The sequence below is a fragment of the Rattus rattus genome, chromosome 1 (assembly GCF_011064425.1).
Source record: "Rattus rattus isolate New Zealand chromosome 1, Rrattus_CSIRO_v1, whole genome shotgun sequence".
Taxonomy (NCBI): Eukaryota; Metazoa; Chordata; class Mammalia; order Rodentia; family Muridae; genus Rattus; species Rattus rattus.
The window spans coordinates 33,960,878-33,982,103 of NC_046154.1; positions in this window are offsets into that span (position 1 = coordinate 33,960,878).

Below are 21,226 nucleotides of genomic sequence, written 5' to 3' on the forward strand. Positions count from 1 at the left end.
GGGGCTTGCTTACATTTCAGAGGGTTGGTCCATAACCATCATGGATGGGAGCAAGGAGGCAGACAGGCATGGGTGCGGGCAAAACACTCGTACAAATAAAACTAAAAACAGTATATCTTAAAGAATGTGAGAATGGGAAATTAATATATTCCTAAAAACATAATTTTTAAGAAGAAACAGAAAACCCAAATAATTCTATAATCATTAAAAGAAAAAAAACCTCAAACGAACCGTTGTCTTCTCATAAAGAAAATTCCAAGTATAAACGGTCCTATTAATGATTTCCACTAAATACTTAAGATAACTAGCAATTCTGAGCTTAGGTTCATTTTCCAAAAGGTTAAAAACTGAAAGGTTTCTTCCTGTTTCATGAAGTTAGCATAAGGGCGCATATGTGTGCACCGCATGAGTGCCCAATATCTGAAGAGGCCAGGAGAGGGTGTCAGATCTCCTGGACCTGGAGTCCTAGGCAGTTATGAGCGAGCACACAACACACACACACACACACACGCGCGCGCGCGCGCGCACACACACACACAATCAAAGTAAACACGTGACAGTATTGACAACTGACATCCAGCAATGTGTATAAATGAGAAACCATGGCTGGTGGAGCCTCAGTTACTCGGGGTTGGCTTCACATAAGGAATGGCCTTCTCATATATTTACACAGACACGAGAAGGATCTGGTAAGCTAGACAGCCCCCCTCCCCCCTTAGCCTCCCGGTTTCTTCTTTAGCTGTCATATGGACAGACTTACAGCCCCAGTGGCTGTCTGTAACCACACAGGTGATCTTAAGAAGGAAGGCAGGGTCTGAGGAGTGTCAAGCAGAGAGGAGGAGACTAAATCAATAGCCCGAGGGACTCACCAAAGCAGCCTCCTCCGACTATGACCTTGGCTTCTACAGGAAGACAAGAAGTGTCTTGTCCAAAGCACTGTCATGTTTCTAAAATATTGAAAGAGGGGAATCAAACCATAACTGACTCTGACACCTGACACTGATTAGTGGAGGTGAGGGGTGTTGGGAAAGGAACCCAGGATGCTTAAGCTGGGCCTTGAGTCCTACTGGGTAGAAGGAAGGCAGGCATCTGGACACAATGCTCGCTGCAGAGAAGAGTTTACCTCAGGAAAAGCCTGTGTTCAGAAAGAAACAGTGTGAGTTTAACCAGTGTATCGCTTGAATATTCTGTTCGGTCCTTTGGCTTGGCTGAGGCTAAGTTGAACCGGAGGAGAGGAGGGTCACTTTGAAGCTCCATTACATGCAAACTAGCACCTCTGGGGAAAGACAGTGACCTTTTGCAAGGCCTGTGTGAGTAAATAGATATTAGCCAGGCAGGACACAACCCAATGAGGAGCAGTGAGCCCTTGACTCCTCCGAAGGTGATCTGAGCTCCAATCTGCCTCCACCCAGAGACGGTGCCCCAGACAAAGACATATTGGTCCTTGTCCCTGGTGATTATGTTCAGGCGATGCTGTCTAAGCTCCCAGAACCAGTGGGGTGTGTCCCTAGACATCAAAGTTCCCAGAGAAGAAGTCTCCACATAGAAATAAAACAAAAAAGAGATGTTCATTGTACCCAGTGATTTGATTGACTAATGTCCCTCACTCTTAAATATCCGGTAAGGGGTTGGGGATTTAGCTCAGTGGTAGAGCGCTTGCCCAGCAAGCGTAAGGCCCTGAGTTCGGTCCCCAGCTCTGAAAAATAGAAAAGAAAAAAAATATCGGGTAAGAAGCCAGCTTTGTAAGAAGTCACGATCTCTGACACCCAGTCCCATGATGTCAATTTTCCTGAAAATGTCCGAATATAGTTCTGGATGGTGATTTCTTCTGGGCCATACAGTCTGTTTGGAGAACATGTTTGGACTCAATAAAGAGATTGTCATAGTTTTGCTCTCCTATTCAGAGAGTAAACGTATTACGATCATTCCTTTTTTTCAACGATGAAATTTCAGATAAAAGAGAGAATTGGGGGTGGGGGTAGACTGTTTGATCTTAGGGCTTGAGATGGAGAAAGGAAGGAGGGAAGTGAACCTAGTGCTCCTTGCCAAACGAAAGGGTCAAAGCTGTCATAATGGGGACAGAGGAGAGTACACTGTGTGGTTTTTGGAAGAGAGTTTCTTTGTGTGTGGTGTGTTCGGGGTGGTAGAACCTGGATGGGAAGAGTCTTGTGAGACTTCGTGAGGGAATTAGGCCTGGGGTCACTGCCAAACTCTTGGAAGCTCTAGGTCTCTTGAGACTAAATCAGTATCCGAAGAGCAAACTTTCATCTGACGAAGCCACCCCTGTGATTTGATCTTAGTTATATAGCATTATTCCGTCATTTCTCCAGTTTGCTATTTCTCAGCCGTTGAGACACAGACGGGGCTACCTTGTCAGGATGTCGCCATGCTGTTTGGATTCAGTAAAACAACCCGTTTTGCTTTATAAGTTGCTCAGCCTTGGGCATCTTGTTTTAACTGAGGTAAACGGGCTGATACACGTTCTAGTTAGTTCTCACACAGAGGGGAAGCATCCTGAGATAGACTTTCATCGTCATCCTAAAAGCAAGGAACTAGAAGATCTCCGTCTTGGCTTGAAGACAGACCAGGCTGATCTACAGACTCACCTACTGATATTAATCATGAATTCAGGAGAACATAGGGAAAAAAAATAGTTTGAAAATGCTCAAGCTTAGGCATAAAGTAAGTATCTGACCCTTGCCTGTAGGGAGTCACCGTGGCAGAGAGCCACTCCCCCAGGTTGTCACCTGGCACTCGACAGTCTCTATGGTAGGGGGCGGGGGGGGGTTGCTAGAGGAGCTGGGGCAGATGCTGATGATGACGTTGGCCTCCAGGAAGATTTGGAAGCCAAAGGGCAAAAGCCTAGAAATGAGGGAGCCCCCAAATCTATGCATTGATTCCACTAAAACCCTCATCTGACACCTAAATTCTGAATGTGTGAGGTAAGGCTCCAAAAAAAAAGTCTATGGAGAAAAATATCTGGAGTTCTGAAGAGGACTGAACTGAGTTTTCTATCACAGAGACAGGGGGCAAAGTCTAGATCCCATCAGACAAGAAGGGAAGACCTTAGGAAAGACCTCAAGGTTTGCGTTGGAACCTGGAAGGCCATGTCCTAGAATTAAAAAGCACATTTCAAGATTGGTGGTCAATTTAGGAATAAAAGGAAGGGGCTGGAGAGATGACTCGTGGCTAAGGCCACTTGCTACGTTTACAGAAGACCTAGGCTCAGTTCTAACATTCACAACACAGTTACAGCTGCCTAGAACTCCATCTGCAGAGGATCAGAAACCGTCTCTGGCCTCTGCATGCTCCAGGCAAGCACATGGAACACGCACATATATGTTCCATCCATATGTAATTTTCTTAATTCTTAAAAAAAATTAAAGATAAAAAAAAACTTATTAAAAAAAAAAACCCAAGCCTATTGCTTTCACAGTGCCTAATGTCAATCTCCTTTAATGCCAAAAGTACCTTCCAGAACAGAACTCGACACTGTCCAGATAAAGTTACCAGAATATGAGTAATACAGTTTTTAAAGTTGCTGGACGTATGAAGAGATAGGAAAACCTAACCCCATGAAGGGAGAAGTCGATTGATAAAAACAAAGTGACGGGCTGGTGGGATGGCTCAGTGGTTAAAAACATTTGGTGAACAAGCCTGGTAACCTGAGTTTGACCCCTGGGGTCAGTGTCGAAAGGGGAGGGTACCAGACACATGCATCCGCAATCTCCACTCCTGTGGTGAGATGGAGAGACAAGAGAAGGGACCGACTATCCTGGAGTAAGCCATGCACTGAAGCAACAAGAGAGACTGCCTTAAAAACAAAGAGAGAAGGGGACTTATCCCTGGAAGTTGTTCTCTGACCCCCACACCCCTGTGTCCTGGCATGTGCATGCATACATAAACACACACAAATAAAGTCAATTTTTAACTGACAAATGTTCTAAAGATTGAAAGTAACCCAAGAGAACTGCTAGGATCCAAATATTTGCGTCACAGGGAATATCACTGAAATCTAATCTCCAGCCACGGGCCTTCGAGGACATTAGGGTTTGAGGGCAGAGACCTCATGAATAGTATTAGTCCATTGTACTGGCTGGTTTTCTGTGACAACTTGATACAGGCTGGAGTTACCACAGAGAAAAGAGCCTCCTTTGAGGAAATACCTTCATGAGATCCAGCTATAAGGCATGTTCTCAATTAGTGATCAAGGGGGGGAGGGCCCATTGTGGGTGGTGCCGTCCCTGTCCCTGGGCTGGTGTCTTGAGTTCTATAAGAGAGCAAGCTGAGCAAGGCAGGGGAAGCAAGTCAGTAAGCAGCGCCCCACCATGGCCTCCACATCAGTACCTGCCTCCAGGTTCCTGCCCTGTGTGAGTTCCTGTCCTGACTTCCTTTGGTGATGAACAGCAATGTGGAAGTGTAAGCTGAATAAACCCTTTCCTTCCCAACTTGCTTCTTGGTCATGATGTTTGTGCAGGAATAGAAACCCTGACTAAGACAGTCAGTCCATTTACAAAAGAGGCCTAAGGTAGGTAACCAGCTTCTTCCACAGCCAGGAGACACCATCTTTGAGGAGGCAAGGCCTGCTGAGCATTTGAAGCTTCTACAAATGGTCCAGTTTAAGGCGTTTGTTGTACAGCATCCTGAATGAGCTGACAGGGAACGCTGAGATAGCCATGCTACGTTCGACAAATCTATAGAAACGGCTGTATTTAATATGTGAAGAGATAGGGCGTTTGAGGAGAGAATTGTTAATAACATTGTAAAAAAGAATCAAAATTAAATTCTAGAAAAAAATATCTGAAAGGTAAAAGGAAAAGAATCATTAGAAAGGAAGAGATGATATTAATGAATTGGAAGACATTATACACACACACACAAATATATATATTTGGCGTGTATTTGGTGCACGTGCTTACATTCAGGCATGCACACACACACACACACACACACACACACACACACAGAAATGGAACTTCCTGTTGAGCTTGGAGGGAAAGGCTGGAAACAGCTCAAAGGACCAGAGAGATCTGTGTGACACTGGTGACCCCAATAGAGAAAGCAAAAGAGCTGGTCAGGAACACATGTTCAAATACTTGGTTAAATAATTTTTGCATGTGTGCTCATATGAATGTGTGCACTTACATGTGTGGGTATGAATGTAGGTGGAAGTCAGAGGTCAATGTTGGTCTCTTTCTTAGTTGTTCCCTACGACGGTGTCGTCGTCATCATCATCATCATTGTCATCATCATCATCATCGTCCTCGTCGTCGTCGTCGTCATCACTTTGATAAAGTCTCTCATTGAACTTGGCTTTCACCAGTTAGACTGGACTGGCTGGCCAGTGAGCTCTAGGAATCTGCCTCTCTCTCTGGCCCCTCCCGGCCTTCTGCTCTCAGGATTCTAAGCGGAGGTCGTAAAGCTTGCATGGCAGACATTTTACACAACCAAGCTGTCTCCCAATATTAAATTTGATTAAACAAACAAACAACAAAACAAATAAACCAAATCAGCAAAAGTACACGCCAGGCCACATAGTCACAAAATGCGTATCCAACAAGATAAGTCTATAACAAGAAAGCATATAAAGGGTCATCAACGTTCGTTTCCCAGAAAACACAGGGGGGACAGAATATATGAAAAGCGGCCAAGGATGTTTCTCATCACAAACAGCTGGGCCAGATGACGTCATGATTAAAATGCTAAAAGAAGGGGCTAGAAAGATGGCTCAGGGGCTATGAACATTTGTTGGATTGAAACCTACGTTCGAATCCGATATCCACATCTGGAGGCTCACAACTGCCTCTGACTCCAATTTCCCGGGGGACCTGATGTTGCCTTCTGGTCTTCATGAGCACCGTGCATATTTGGTGCACTGACTTGCACTCAGGTGCACATATACACATAAGAAAACTCTAAATGAAAACCCCAACCCATCCAAAATTCTATACAAAGTAGAAATACCATATGAAAATCAGGAGGTCCCATGATATTTTCAGACAAATAAAAGGCAAGATAATATGTCTGAGGGTAAGACATGTTGAGACACACGGCCTACAACCTGAGCATCACACACAGAAGAGGTGCGCAGGCCCTGGTCAAGGGTGACACATTCACTAAGTGTTCCGTAGTTTTAGGCCAGGAGAGCACAGGTTGATATGTTCAAAGTCCTGGAAAGAAAAACGACCACCAGCGATGGATACTATGCCCAAACGAAGCAATCTGTCAGAAAAGGAGGAGAGCTGTGGACTCAGCAGGTAAACATAAGCCAGGAGAGCTCACCATGCCAAGCCTGCCTCGTAAGACATGCCAAAGGGAGTTTTTCAGGCTGAACTAAAAGGAGCCAATTCCTAGCGTGAAAACAGAAAAGTATAATACTCACTGGCAAATGTAAGCAAGTACTAAAGCCCAGAAAACACTAATGCTTGTACCACATATACCTTCAGGAGAATGAATAAAAGACAAAACCCTTAAAATAGTAATATACTCGAGAAGCTGGTAAGGGATACACAACATGAAAAGGTATAAACGGTGACATCAAAAACAGAATAGGTTAAAGGCTGAGATGGCAGGCTCTTGTGCAGACAGAAACCTGTAGAAAGGTACACAAGGGGTGGAAAAGAAATCCAAACAGAGCAGCCCATACAATAACTTAAACATGAAGGTGGATAAGAGAAAGGTAAGAAAGAATATCTACGAAGCAAATCAGAAAACAACAAAATAACAGTGGGTCCTTTCTGACCAATATTACTTTAAACATAAATGGATTAAATCCTCCAATCAAAATGCACATAGAAACGGAATGGGTTTTTACAAAGCAAAAGCTCACTTTGTGTTGCTGTGTTAGCTTTCCATTGTTATGGCAAATGGCTAATGAGGAGATCGGGTCTATGTTGCTCATGGTTTGGGGGAGGGGTTGGTCCGTAACCACTGGGCTCCATTGCCTTTGCATCTGTGATGAAGCATAACCCTATGACAATGGGAATAATAGCTGAAACCTGCTTACCTTATGGTGACTAAGAAGCAAAAGGCCAGACAGGCCCAGAGCCCTACTATCTCCTCCAAGGACATTTCCCAGTGATTTAACTTCCTAAGCTTTGGAGGACATTCCATATCTAAACCGCTGTCTACCAGAGGCTCAATTCACCTGTAAGGACATACGTAGATTGAAAGTGAAGAGACAGAAACTCATAGAGAGCAGTTGTGACTATTTCTTTATTAATTAAAATTCTTCTTAGAAAGTTACACAGATGTTCACAATGCATTCTGTCAGCTTTCGTGCTCGCCTCCCTACCATCCCTGTGCATCCTACCTCCTCCCCAAAAATCTCTCTTACACATTTTTTTCTCAGTCAGAGAAACCAGGGCCATGTGTGTGGTCATGGGTTGAGAGTTATCCACTGGAGTCTGGTGGGCTCACATGGGGCAATGGGTATACAGTTAAAGATGGTGGTGGTGGTGGTGGTGGTTGGGGTGGGGGTGGGGTGAGACTGTCAATGTTTTGCCATGTTGGAAGAAGAGTTTGAGGATTTCGTGTTAAGTTAAACACACACATACATTCTCTATGATCTGGCAATTCTACTGTGCATTTAACCATATGTTCACAATTGTGTCTTCATTTAAACACATGCCTCATTTGTGGGAGAATATTCAGAGTGGCTTTATTCATAATAGCCACAAATTGGAAGCAACCCAGTGATCCTCGGAGAGGGGAGTGGATAAACAGACTGTAATATGTTAATAAAACTTGACTACTCAGCAAAGGATAGAAGAAACTACTGTCCTATCTGACAATATGGATCAGTGTAGGGATGCCACATGGGTAAAGGACCATGTTAAAAAATATAGCATGTGTTCCATGACCATGCTTGTAAAATACTCTAGAGTAGGCTTAGCCATGGTCATAGAAACATGAATGGTGGTCCCTTCCAGGGGCAGACAATTGTTACTTAGGGTTCCTCAGAGAAAGAAAACCAATGGCATGTATGAGAGAGTGTGATACATTGTCTCAAACAGAAAACGCACAGCCTTGGGCTGCAGTCTCACGGTGCCCCATACCAGCTGAACCAGGGTGCCTGGTAGCTGCTAATGAAAAGGTTAGGAGTGAGGGAGGCCAAGGATGCAGACTGGTATGAAGCTGACGGCCTAGAAGCTTTCCAGTGAACCACTGGTGAAACCAATCTTATTGGACTGGAGTCTATCCACCATGGACAGCAGGAGCAATAGCTAAAATGGATTCATGTTCTTCCTTTTTGATTTTTAGAATTATTTAAAAAATTGTAAATTATATGTAAGTGTGTGTGTGTGTGTGTGTGTGTGTGTCTGTCTGTCTGTCTGTCTGTCTGTCTCAGGGGCGGGGGAGGGAGAAAGGGAAGGAAGGAAAGAAGGTAGGAAGGAAGGAAGGAGGGAGGGAGAGAGAACTCAGGTATTCATGGAATCCAGAAGAAGATGTTGGAGGCAGAACTGGAGTTATAGGCAGTTGTGAGCCGCCTGACCTGGGTGCTGGAAACCAAACTCTTAGCTCCTCTGTAAGAGCAGCAAGTGCTCATAATTGCTGAGTCATCCTCCAGCCATTTCTATTTTTTTTTTGATGTTTCAGCTAAGCCCTCAGCCTATTGCCTGCCATTCAAGTTCAGGACAGATCACATCCTACATAGTTCCCCGACTGCTGACTGCCCGGAGCCAAGCGGCTTACACACCCTCTGTCTCAGGAATGTTTCAGGAAGGTCAAGCCCTCTTACACCCTCTGGGACACCTAGCCAGTAGTCCTTCCTTATCACTTTTATAGCTTCCTGTCTCCCGCTGTCTGTTCTTATCAGTCTATACCTGCAACTTCTGGTTTAGGGCTATAGGGAGGGTGGTGACCGTAGTGAAATTGGTCCTGGGTCCTGGGTGACCTTCCTGCCTTCTTGTCTTTTGTTGTTTTTTTTTTTTTTTTTAATTGAAGTTTGAGAGCTTGATCAGAACACAGACTTGCTCTCCTTCTTTGCACCTCCTGTCCCTCCCAGGTCTCCTCTGAACCCCCACAGGTTGGGGCAGTTGGCCCCCAGATGTGGGGAGTGGTTACGGGGATCCCACTGACCATTGCTCCCTCTCATAGGATCGCTGCTCCCCCCCCCCCCGAGGACGAGAGACTCGCTGTTTCCCTGAGGATGTGAGAGAAGATCCGAGCATTGAGATCGCCGCAGCCCCACACTGTGAACCAGATCCGAGAAAGGTAAGAATGAGCAGTGCAGTCATGGGACAGGCATTGTCTTATTTTAAAAGGGTCTCAAAGGAGTCCCTCAAGGCCCGAGGAACTCGGTTAAGAAAAAGATCTTTAGCTCAGTGGTAGAGCGCTACCTAGGAAAGCATAAGGCCCTGGGTTCGGTCCCCAGCTCGAAAAAAAGAACCAAAAAAAAAAAAAAAAAAAAAAGAAAAAGGATCTTGCTAAATTCTTTATATTCATTGAGGATGTTTGTCCTTGGTTTCCCCTAGAGGGAACTATTGATGAAAAAAGGTGGGCCAGAGTAGGAGACTGTCTGAAAGATTTTTATAAGACATTTGGCCCAGAAAAAGTCCCTGTTCAAGTCTTCTCCTACTGGAACTTGATTAATGAAGTACTTAGGGTTTACAAGACATGGCCAGATATTCAAGAGGTAGTTACAGAAGAAGAAAATGCCATACAGCCCTATTCCTGAGCTCCTTCAGTCTGCGCGACCCGTCTGTCTCCATCGTCATGCCAGATCTTCCCCCCCCAACTCCTTCCGGCCCCCCCCCCCATTTCCCTGAGAGGGGTCAGGGCAGGGTCTGCCGGCCTCTAGGGCCTCTGGTGAAATAACACTGCTCTCATGTGCGTGTACAAATCTCATAAGGTGCTGTCATCAGGAATCTTAACACAACAGACATTTATTGTTGCAGACCGGAAATTCCAAAAGTCAGCAGGCTTGATGGGTCCTGGAATCACCATGGAGACACCTCTGGGAACATGTATGAAGGCACTTCCAGAAAGGTTTGATGATAAGAGAAAGGCCACTTAAATGTAGGCAGCACCATACTGTGGGCTGGAATCCCATGCCGAGTGAAAGACAGAAATAGGACTGAGGACCAGCATCCACCGCTCCCTACTTCCTGTCTGTGGAGGCTGTGTGCCTCCCCTGATCCGTAGTTCCTCCTCCCACCTTGTGCACCTTGATGGACGGTCCCTTAAATAGCGAACCAAAATGAACCCTTCCTTAAGTTGCTGTTCAACAGGGATCTGGCTACAGAGGGATGACTCTTCCGGAGGACTTAGGAGTCAGGGAGGATGTGCCTCTAGCTAAGACTTCAGTTCTTGGTGGCCCTTGGCTTGCAGATGCTGCCCCATACTCTGATCGCTGCCCCAAGTTCACATGCCCCGTCTTCTTTCTAGAGACATCATATAGGCTGAGGACCTACATCTGTGAGCTGCTCTTAACTTGACCAGCCCTGCAGAGAAGGAACCAGCTTGCAGGTAAATTCACATTCATTGGGAAGTAGAACTTATCTTTTTTGGGGGTGGGGAGGGGCGGGACAACTAAACCATAACACGCAAGCATTTATCTATCAAAACCAAACTTATGAGAGGGGAATCTGTGACCTCGGTTTGGTGATGAGTTTTCAGATATAACACCCAAAAAACATGATCCGTGAAATAAAAAACTGATAAGTTGGATTTTATCAAAATTAATAACTTCTGCCCTGTAAAAGGCACTGCTGCGGGGAAAATTCTTAAAAAATATTTATCTAATAAAAGGCTAGTATCTGAAATAACAAGTCTTTAAATTTTTGCCATTTACATTTTCCATAAATTCACTATCATTCCACAGGACAACGTGCTGGAGTCTATTCTCGCCTTCTACCATGGATTGGTCCCAAGGATTGAACTCTGGTCTTTGGGCTTGGCAGTAGGCGCCTTCACCTGCTGAGCTACCTCACTGGACAACAAGATTTAACACAGACGTCTCCTCCACGGAGGCAGTTCTAGCAAAGCATATAAAAAGATGTCAGTTGGAGTCCTCCTCTGTCCCTAAAAGACTGAAGTCAGAACACAGACATGACTGTAGGAATATCCACACCTCTCAGGATGGACAAGTTAAACAATAAATGAATACAAGGTCAGTCCCCTGTGCCAGAGAGGATCCAGGCAACAGGAACTCACAGAGACTGGCTGTAGATGCCCTCTGCAGGACTCACAGGCTGACTGTAGCCTTGCCAACAGTTTTCGGCTGTTCCCCACAATACAGTCTTCCCACAAACACCCAGGGCAGCTTTACAACCAGCAAAACTGGAAAATCAAAGTGTCCTTCAGCAGATTAATTCATGCATACACAGTGGTTCGGTCCTATAATGGAATATTATTTAGCCATGAAAAGGCTTGAAGTACCAAGGCATAAAAAATATCAATGAATTTTTTAAAAAAACATTTATTTAAAAATCTATAATCCAAAAGAGGTTTGTGTATTTACCTGTATGACTGCATATATGTGGCATCTGTGTGAGTGAGTTTATGTGTGTGGGCACCTGTGTGGATGTCATAGGACACACTGTGGAAGTCCTTTCTCTTCTTCCACCATATGGGTTCCTGGGACTTATGTCATCAAACCTAGTGGCAAACACCTTTACCCTCTGAGCCTTCTTATCAGCTCTACTTTAAAATTGTGTTTGTTGGTTTATTTGTTTAGTGGGTCTCAGGAACTGAACTCGGGCTGTCATGCTTGGTGACACCTGGAGCCACCTCATCTGCTGCCTCCTGCTCCTGCTGCCCCAGCCTGGTTTTGAAACAAGGTCTCTGTATGTAGCCAGGTTTAGCCCCACACTTACTGACCACTTCATCAGCAGCCTGAGCGCTGGGATTACGGGCATGTGTCATCATGCCCGGTTGGATGAAGTTTAGCTGTGTATTGCTAATGACAGAAGCTATGAAAAGATAGACACTACATGATCCCGACTTGATGACACTCTGCAAAGAACAAAGCTATAGCAAGGGTAAGGGACAAGTGGCTGCAGCTGTCTGGGGGAAGGGTCGGCCGGGTGAAGCAGAGGGAGAAGAACAGAAATGCCCCGAGTCAGGTTGCGTGCGGTTGAAACAATGCTATATGAGTTTATCGAAAGTCATAGAACTTTTCAGCACAGGATGTGCTTGATGTACTCAAATTAAATAACAATAATAGTAATCTGGGGAGATGGAGATGGGATGTCACAGAGCAATCTAAATATATTACAAGTGCATGGAGGAGCCCCATGGAAACAGGAGGTAGAGAAAGAGCCTGTTCTCAGTAATTTTAGAAATGAGGAGAAGGGAAGGTTAAAAAGCTGTAAATAAGTGTGGTACTGCAGCTGGTAATGCTGGTTCCCATGGGGTCCGGGCCAGCGAGCTTACAGGCTAAGCACGTGTGCTGGGATGAGGCAGCTGGATAAACGGATGGCGTCGATGGGAGGGGGTGGAATGAGAGGTTGCAAGTGACCCAGGGAGGGCCCGAAGATCCTGTGGAAACACGCCAGAGCTCAAGACAGTGTGAATCCATGTGTAGCCCAATATCGGATGGCTAACGTGTAAAAATACGTACAGCTATGACAGTCACACATTAACACACACACACACACACACACACACACACACACACACACACACACACACATTGCTGTCTCTGTCCCTGGGAGGGCCTACGGGCTGGGACACATACAGAACAATGATCACACTTTGTGACAGGGTGTGGGGTCTAAGACCACTTTCTGTGAAGCAGAGTAGGGATCAGAGGAGATAAGGCTGATTCCAAGACCCGGATAGAAAATGTGTTGGGGGCGGGGGGGGGGATTCAGTGAGTAAGAGTGCTTGTAACGCAAGCATGAAGACCTATATTTAGATACCCAACGTCCACATATAAAGCCAAGTATAGCCTGTAACCCCGCAGTGTTGGGAGGTGCAGGGGAGACCAGAGACTGGAGGATTCCCCGGGATTGCGGGCCACCACAGCGGGATAAAAATAGTAGGCTCCAGGCTCAGTGAGAGACCCTGCCTGGAGGAAATAAAGTAGAGAGAGTGGCAGAACAGGACACCAAACGTGGGTCCCTGGGTCCCACCACACACATGCACGCGTGTGCTCTCTGCAGCTGTGGGACCGGGGCAGGTGGGTTTCCTTTCTCGACGTCGAGATTCTCAGCTGCAGGCTGGAGGTAATGGATCCCAAGTGCCTATGGTGGTGGCTGTGAGGATTAGCGCTCGGCAAAGCCCTGCAAACAGGTCTCGGGGACACAGTGCTCGGTGAGTTAGAGCATTGTTCTTTTTAAAGCTGCAGTGTTAATCTGCTCGGGCTTCCATAATGCAATGCACACTGCGTGCTGGGTGGCTTAAGTAGTAAGAATTAATTTTCTCACAGTTCTGAACACTTGAAAGTCAAGGTCCAGCTGAGTGGGGTGTGCGGGGCGGCTGGGTTTCTGGCTCGAAGATGAATGTTTTAGCCTCGTGAGGGAGGCGTCTCTTACTCGCTTACCGGGCTGAGGGGCGGGGGTGGATAAATCATCTTCTCGTAAGGCCACCAATCTTTAGACTTCAGGCCTCATCCTTTGACCTCACATAACCTTAATTATGTCCTAAAGCTCTGCTTCCAAATTCAGTCTCATCAAGGATTAGGGCTTCAGTGCATGAATCGGGGTGGGGTGGAGCATGGGCACAATTCAGTCCATTCTATCTTTACCACTTGCTAACTACGTTGAGAAAAAAAAAATCTCCCAAGTTCCCTGGGGCTTTTTTTTCCCCCTTTTCATTTTTAAAAATTGAGGTATTATTTTTATCCAATAAAACGCACACATTTTAAAATACTGCTAAGTGAGCTTTTAAAAGAAATAATCCTTTTTATTTTAGAATAGTTTTAGATTTACAGAAAAATGGAAAAGATGGTCTAGAGATTTCCCAGAGACCCAATGGCCAGTTTCCCTGTGATTCAAACCCTAAGTTAGCAGGAGACCCTCAATGAGCGATTACCGATGTGCTCTCACATAGATGGATGTTTACCCCATGTCCCCTTTCTGTTCTCGTATTCCACTAGGACACTGTGCTCCATTTGGTCATCGTGCCTCCTTTAGGCTCCTTTTGTCTGGGGCCCTTCCTTAGGCTCCTTTGTTTAGTTCCAATTACTGGTTAACATTGACTGTCTACTTCACAGGCTCTTGAAACCTCTGGGTGGGCATGTGAGAGATTTTTCTAGATTAGGTTAACTGAAACTGGAAGGTCCACCCTTAAAGTAGGCAGCGCCATTCCCTAGGCTGGGGTCCTGGGCTGAATTAAAAGAGAAATGTTAAGAACAGCGTTCTTCTCTGCTTCCTGACTATGGAGACAACGTGACAGGCCACCTTGCCCTCCTGCCACCATGCTCCCCACCACTGTAGATGGAATCCCTCCTCCTCTGAACTGATATAACCCTTCTTTTCTGAAATCACTTTCTGTTGGATATTTGGTTATAGCAACAAGGAAAGGAAATACTGTGGATGGCTTGGAGTTTTGTAGACTCCTCTTCCTCAGGGTTTCTAACATCTTGCTCATCTCTAGACTGTGCACCAGGATTTCAGAGCAGAAGAAAAGAGGGGTAAGGTGCCATTTCACCCCATCCATTCGATAGCTCCCAGGCAACATGACTTCCACTGTTGACTTTGTCTCCTGGGTGAGGGAGCGTTGGTCAGTTTGTCATCAACTAACATTGCTCTCCACCCACCCACTCTCCCTTCTACATAGTTCTCTGTGAATGAAGTTACCGGGCATAATCCATGCGAAGGACGGGGATGCAATGGCCCAAATCATTGAGATAGAAAGAGCTCCATGAATTATTTAGGAGTCTTCTGTGAGTAAAATGTATGTCTTTGCTATTTCCCCCATATTTATTTATATCAGTGTGGGCTAACATTTTATTTCGGGGATGCTATGGTTGAATATTTTTATAACATTGGTTTCCATGTCCTCTTGACAAGTGCCCATTCCTTTTCCCCTTCTCCTTCCCCTCTTCCCTTCCCTCCCACATACATGTGTGCTTGTGCTGAGGGAGAGGGAGACGGAGGGGGGGAGGGGGAGGGAGAGGGGGAGGGGGAGGGAGAGGATTCCAGGACAAGGTTCAACTCCCAAGGACATACCCCTAGTGTGTCCTTCATATAGCTAAGCCCTACTTTCTAAAGTTGCTAGAACCTTCAAAATAGTTCCACTAGTTAGCGACCAAGAATCCAATCCATGAGCTGTGGGGGACATTTTATATTCAAACTGTAACATATAGGATGGTGGCACATAGGCCTAACTGGCCAATGAAGGAGTCTAGGGGAGAAGCAAAGGAGATTCTGTACCCAGCCCAGAGCATCTGGGTATTGAGGGCTTTACTCTGTTGCTGTAGTTTTAGATCTTCAATGTTCTCCAAAGGCCTCTGTGTGGAAGGGTCCAGAAACACCCCAGAACAGTTTTCTGAGGAGATATTTAGTATCGAAGACTAAAGGTTATTTTTTTCAATTAAAAAAAAAGGTGGTTATGGCTTTTTTTAAAGATACACTTTCATTTAGTGTGTGTGTGTGAGCATAGGTGCACATGTGTGCCACAGCGTCTTGGTGTAGGTTCAAGTACAACTTGCAGGAGGAGCTTGCTCTCTCCTTCTACCTCCTGGGCCCCTGAGATCCAGCTCAAGCTGTCAGGCTTGTGGTAGGTACCTTCTCTGCTGAGCCGACTCACTGATATCATCATCATCGCCATCATCATCATCATCGCCATCATCATCACCACCATCACCATCACCATCACCATCATCATCATCATCATCACCATCGTCATCACCACCATCACCATCCTCATCATCTGTAGTTGTTTTGGTTTTTTGGTGTCAAGTTTGATGTTATTCATATAACTTGGATTAATTTCTTTATCTTTTTAAACATCTTATTATTTTGTGTGTGCATGAGTGTGTGTTTTCACAGAGATCAGAAGACTCAAGAGAGTCGAGTTTTTTTTCCCCTACCGTCTGAGTCCCGGGGACTTGAACTCAGGTCATCAGACTTGGCAGCAGGCGCTTGTATGAACTGAGCCACCTCGCTGGCCCACGAGACAAAGATTTTTATACCCCAAACCGTACAGTCGGGAGGGATGCATGATGACGTAAGTGTATTTTCCTTCCCCAGAATAGACGGATCAGATGGGAGATGGAGAGTGGGAGGGGATGTGTCTGGAGCTTAGATGCTGGGCCCTGGGAAGAGGCTGAGCCCTCCTGGTGTTTGGGTTAAATCTTTGGTTGGGTGGGTGTGCAGCTGCGATCACAGGAGCCTGAAGAAAAAGTCAGATGGTCTTCGAGAAGGGGAGGGGTGGACTCCTGTCCTACTTTACTTTCTATGGCTGTGAAAAAGACCATGACCAAAAAAAAAAGCAACTAGGGGAGAAAAAGGTTTATTTGGTTTATATATCAGGACCACAGTTCATCATTGAGGGAAATCAAGGCAGGAATTCAAGCAGGGAAGGAAGATGGAGAGAGGGTCTGAAGCAGAGGCCGTGGAGGAGTGCTGCTTCCTGGCCTGCTCTCTCCCTCGGCTTGTTCTTTTATGCCACCCAGGACCAACTACCCAAAGGGTGGCACCGCCCACAGTGGGCTGGGCCCTCCCACATCCGTCACCACTCAAGAAAATGTCCTCTATAGAGGCATTTTCTCAATTGGCGTTCCTTCTTCTCAGATAACCCTTGCTTGTGTCAAGTTGATAAAACTAGCCAGCCCAGGTCTCAAAGGAGAGAACAGCGGGTTGGGGATTTAGCTCAGCGGTAGAGCGCTTACCTAGCAAGCGCAAGGCCCTGGGTTCGGTCCCCAGCTCCGGAAAAAAAAAAAAAAGGGAAAAAAAAAAAAAAAAAAAAAAAAAAGGAGAGAACAGCAACCTGGCTTGCCCAGGTATAATGGAAGTGAGCGAGGCTCTTGGTGGACCTCTATCCTACCTGGCCCTGGGAGGTGAGGTGGCTGTGGCTGAGGCGGTGGCACAGCCAAATGGGCTCTGGATCTGTGTGCTAGCTGCCCGGCCTTCCCAGCATGATAAGAGGAAACATTTGTGGGCCCAAGAGGAGACGGTTGGAAGATTTGAAGGAAGCAGATATGGGAGAGTTAGTGGGCACTATGTTGCCTGCTATCCTCAGCTGTAGGCAGTAGTGTGTGTGTGTGTGTGTGTGTGTGTGTGTGTGTGTTAGGATTGAAAGTTGTTATTACAGAGCACTGGGGAGGCTAGAGCATGATGGCCCAAACCATCACTCAAGTAGCAGAAGCAGGAGAATTTCATGTTTGACAGAAGACTGGACTATGTAGTGAGATCTAGGTCAGCCTAGGTTACATGATATGATCTTGTATTCAAGATCTGGGCCTCAGTCAGTAAAGAGCTTGCAAAGCAAACCGTGAGGACCCAAGTTTGTACTTCAGAACTCACACAGAAAGACTGAGCATGGTGAAGGGCAGTTGAAGTCCCAGCTGGGAAGGGAGAGATGAACAGACCCGAGGTTCTTAGCTGACTCGGTGAACTCCAGGTCTGTGAGAGACCCTGTCTCAAGAACATAGCAAGGCACAGCAACGTACCGGGATCTGAGGTTGACAATGCTGAAGAAAAGCCTCCTAAGGTAGACAGTGCCCTCTACGTGCACGCACACACATACACTGCCGGATACCTGAACACACAAGCGAGCATGTGCGCACACACAAACACACGCACAACAGGGGAAGAAAGAAGAAGTCCTTCACAGTCGGAAGACAATGGCTTCTTCCTCTGCCTATATTCATATCACCCTCTCCCCAGCCAAAGTCAACCAAAGCGGGGAGAGGAGAGGGAAGGGAGTCGCATCCACTCTAAATCTGGAAGTGCAGGGTGAACCCTGAATTATCCAGATCAGTCTTTTGGCCTCAGAGAGAGAAATGTGGATCTGAGCAAAGCAGCCCACTGTAATAATACAAATAAGAATCGTAATAAACGAGGGTGGTGCTGACTTCAGACACTCCTGCGTATCAGCTCTTTTAACCATCCTGGTCACACGTGTATGGAGTGGACACATTTCAGCACACTTGGGCCCCGTGACTGTCACTGTGGAGGGTCATTGCTTGCCAGCGCTTTTGCACATCGTTCATTCATTATGCTTTTCCCATGTGGAGAAGTGTGTTTTAACTCTAGAGAGTCCCCGGGCCATATGATTGGTCAGTGACATGTCTGGGCTTGAATCCAGGACTTCAGTCATCTAAATCCTTTCCACTGTGTTGAATGTGTCCAATAAATATATTTTTAAATAGCTCAGTTTGCAGAGTGCTTGCCGACCAGGCACTAAGCCCTGGGTTCCAGCTCCAGACCTGCACAAACCAGGCTTGGACGGTGAAGGCTGGAGGGTCAGAAGCTCAAGGTTATTCTCAGCTACTCCGTGAGCTTGAGGTCCTGTGCGAACAATAAATGATAAGTAATAAATGATAATAACAGAACATAGATAAAAGTATTGCACTTGGCATTCTGTTTTAGAAAAAAGAAGCCTGCTTAGGGCTGAGACCAGGGTGTTTAAACATTCCAGAAGGAAGAGTGAGAGACGAGGAGGGTGTGGAGGCAAGTCGGACGAAGTTGAATTAAAACCTGGAGTCTGCGACGTCACTATCTCCTAGAGAAGAGAGCGGACGGTGTTGTTTGTTTTGAGACAGACTCTCCCTATGCAAGCTGGTGTGTACTTGCTGTGTAGACTGGGCTGGGCTCAAATTCACAGAGCTCCTCCTGCCTCTACCTCTGGAGAAAGTATTCTGAAGAGGAGACAGCCACTACAGTGACAATGGGTGCAACTAGCCCCGAGACCTCAATTTCTAAGCACCCATCGCTGCTACAGGGAGTGTAGGTTCCTCAACAGAGAAACAACTCACTAGGGGGAGGCAAGGGGAGAACATGATGAGCCTGGAACTTCTAGGTTCAAAGGTCAAGGGGGCACATCGATGGGGTGCTGAAGGGGGTACCAGAGAGAGTACTGATGGGGGGGGTCAGGATTGACGTACTGCAGGGCAGAACAAAGCTACCAGCAGGCAAGGGCTGTGGAGCTTATGGTGTGGCAGGGGTCAGCCACTGTCACCTGTGCTCAGGCCAATACTCATAGGAAACGAGGGTGGGAAGGCTACATGGAGGAAGCAAAGGAAGGCTTTGAGTTGGTCCTGGTTGGAGTCTGCCAGTGGTGAAGCTGTAGAGACAGGGCACCCAGTGGGAGGAGGTGGAGGACTTAATCTGTGTTCTCTGGTTTGATTTGACATAAAGTGGAAGCAAGGACCATAATTAGAGGCTTTGAGGGTAGATTAGGAGATGGGGGAATCATTGCTTAGCTGCTTCCTCTCTCCCTTCTCCACCTCCTCCTCTTCCTCCTCCTCCTCCTCCTCCTCCTCCTCCTCCTCCTCTTCCTCCTCCTCCTCCTCCTCCTCCTCCTCCTCTTCCTTCTCCTCCTCCTCCTCTTCCTCCTCCTCTTCCTCTTCCTCCTCCTCCTCTTCCTCCTCCTCCTCTTCTTCTTCCTCCTCTTCCTTCTCCTCCTCCTCCTCCTCTTCTTCCTCTTCCTCCTCTTCTTCCTCCTCCTCCTCTTCCTCCTCCTCCTCTTCCTCCATTTTCAGACAGGGCTTCTCTACGAAGTCCTGGCTGTCCTGAAACTTGCTCTGTAGACCAGACTGGCCTTGAACTCTGGTCCACCTGTCTCTGCCTCTCTGTCTTGAGTTCTGGGATTAAAGGATGCCCCGCCACCACCTGGCTTGCTTAGCTTGTGCTTTGGGTTGCCAGAGGTTGTTTTCTGACCTGTAAAAAATGGGGGCCGCGATCGTTGTACGAGTCGTAGACGGGGGGCTGGTGGCTCCAGACTGTGAGCTGTAGTTCTAGTTTTGTATGCAATCTAGCCAGTACTCATTTGTATATTCAATTTCTCAGTACATCAAAGGGGACACCAGAGGCAAGCTTTATTTGGAATAATTTAAACATTTCAATGAGTAAAAACAGTAGAGGCTTATAACTCATTCAGATAAAAATTGATTTGTGAGGTTTATTTTAATATGAAATAAAGGAAGCAAGAGAGAGGAGGGTTTTTTTTTTTTTCTGCATTCTTCCTTTCAGAACAAGACCAACTAAAACATACAGAAAGCACCCAGAATAAGAGATTGAGGATGGGGCTGGAGAGAGCTCATTGGCTAAGAGCACTTGCTGTTCTTGTACAGGACCTGGGTTCAATTCCTAGCACCCCTATCAGGCAGCGCACGACCCCGTCTTTAATCCCAGCTCCAGGGGTTCCGACTTCCTCTCCTCACTTCTCTCATCTGTACGCTTGCACAAATACCCCTATACTTGTACTGACACATGAAATTTTAAATAATTTAAAAATAGACTATTTTACAGTAATTGACTCAGATAAATATTGTCAATGGATCTAAAAGTGTTGGAGTTAAAACTTCACCAGGCTCCAGATCAAAGTCTGTCACACGGAATACGCAGGAAAAGCAGAGGTAAGCCACTAGCAGTGGGGAAGCCTGGCTGGTGCCACATTTACTAGGCATCAAGGTGAAGGGCACCGGAGATGGAACAGGATGACATCGAGCCGTCATGGCCGGCCCCCTCAGAAGAACATGGTGCAAATTCTGCTGTGCTCATGACAGAAATGGGTCTCCTGAAGCTCATCCCGAGCAGCACTAGATGCTCTACAAGACGCTTGCTCTGAGCCCTTCAAAAATATCAGTGCTGTGCAAAATGAGGAGTGACTGGGGATAGTTCCAGAAGAAAAGAAATCGAGTAGCTATGGTAAGTACCAGAAACGCAGAAGCCCAGCTGGAGGCTCGATAGGAAAGACTGTAGTCTAAGGTTACATGAGATACTTGAGGAAATTAGAATACGGTCCTTCAGTTAGCACAGTGTTCTGGATAATTTTATGTCAATGTGACACAGGCTAGAGTGTTCCAAATGGATGGAACCTCAGGTAAGAAGGTACCTCCATAAGGCAGGCTGTAGGAAAAAAAAAGAGGGCATTATCTTAGTGATTGATGGGGGAGGACCCAGCTCACTGTGGGCGGTGCCTATCCCTGGGTTTTTAAATTAAGAAAGCAGGCTGAGCAAGCCATGGGGATCAAGACAGTAAACACCATTTTTCCACGGCCTCTGCATCAGCTCCTGCCGCTAGGTTTCTGCCCGTTTGAGTTCCTGTCCTGACTTCCTTCGATGATGAACAGTGATGCGGAAGTGTAAGCCAAACACCCCCTCCCCCC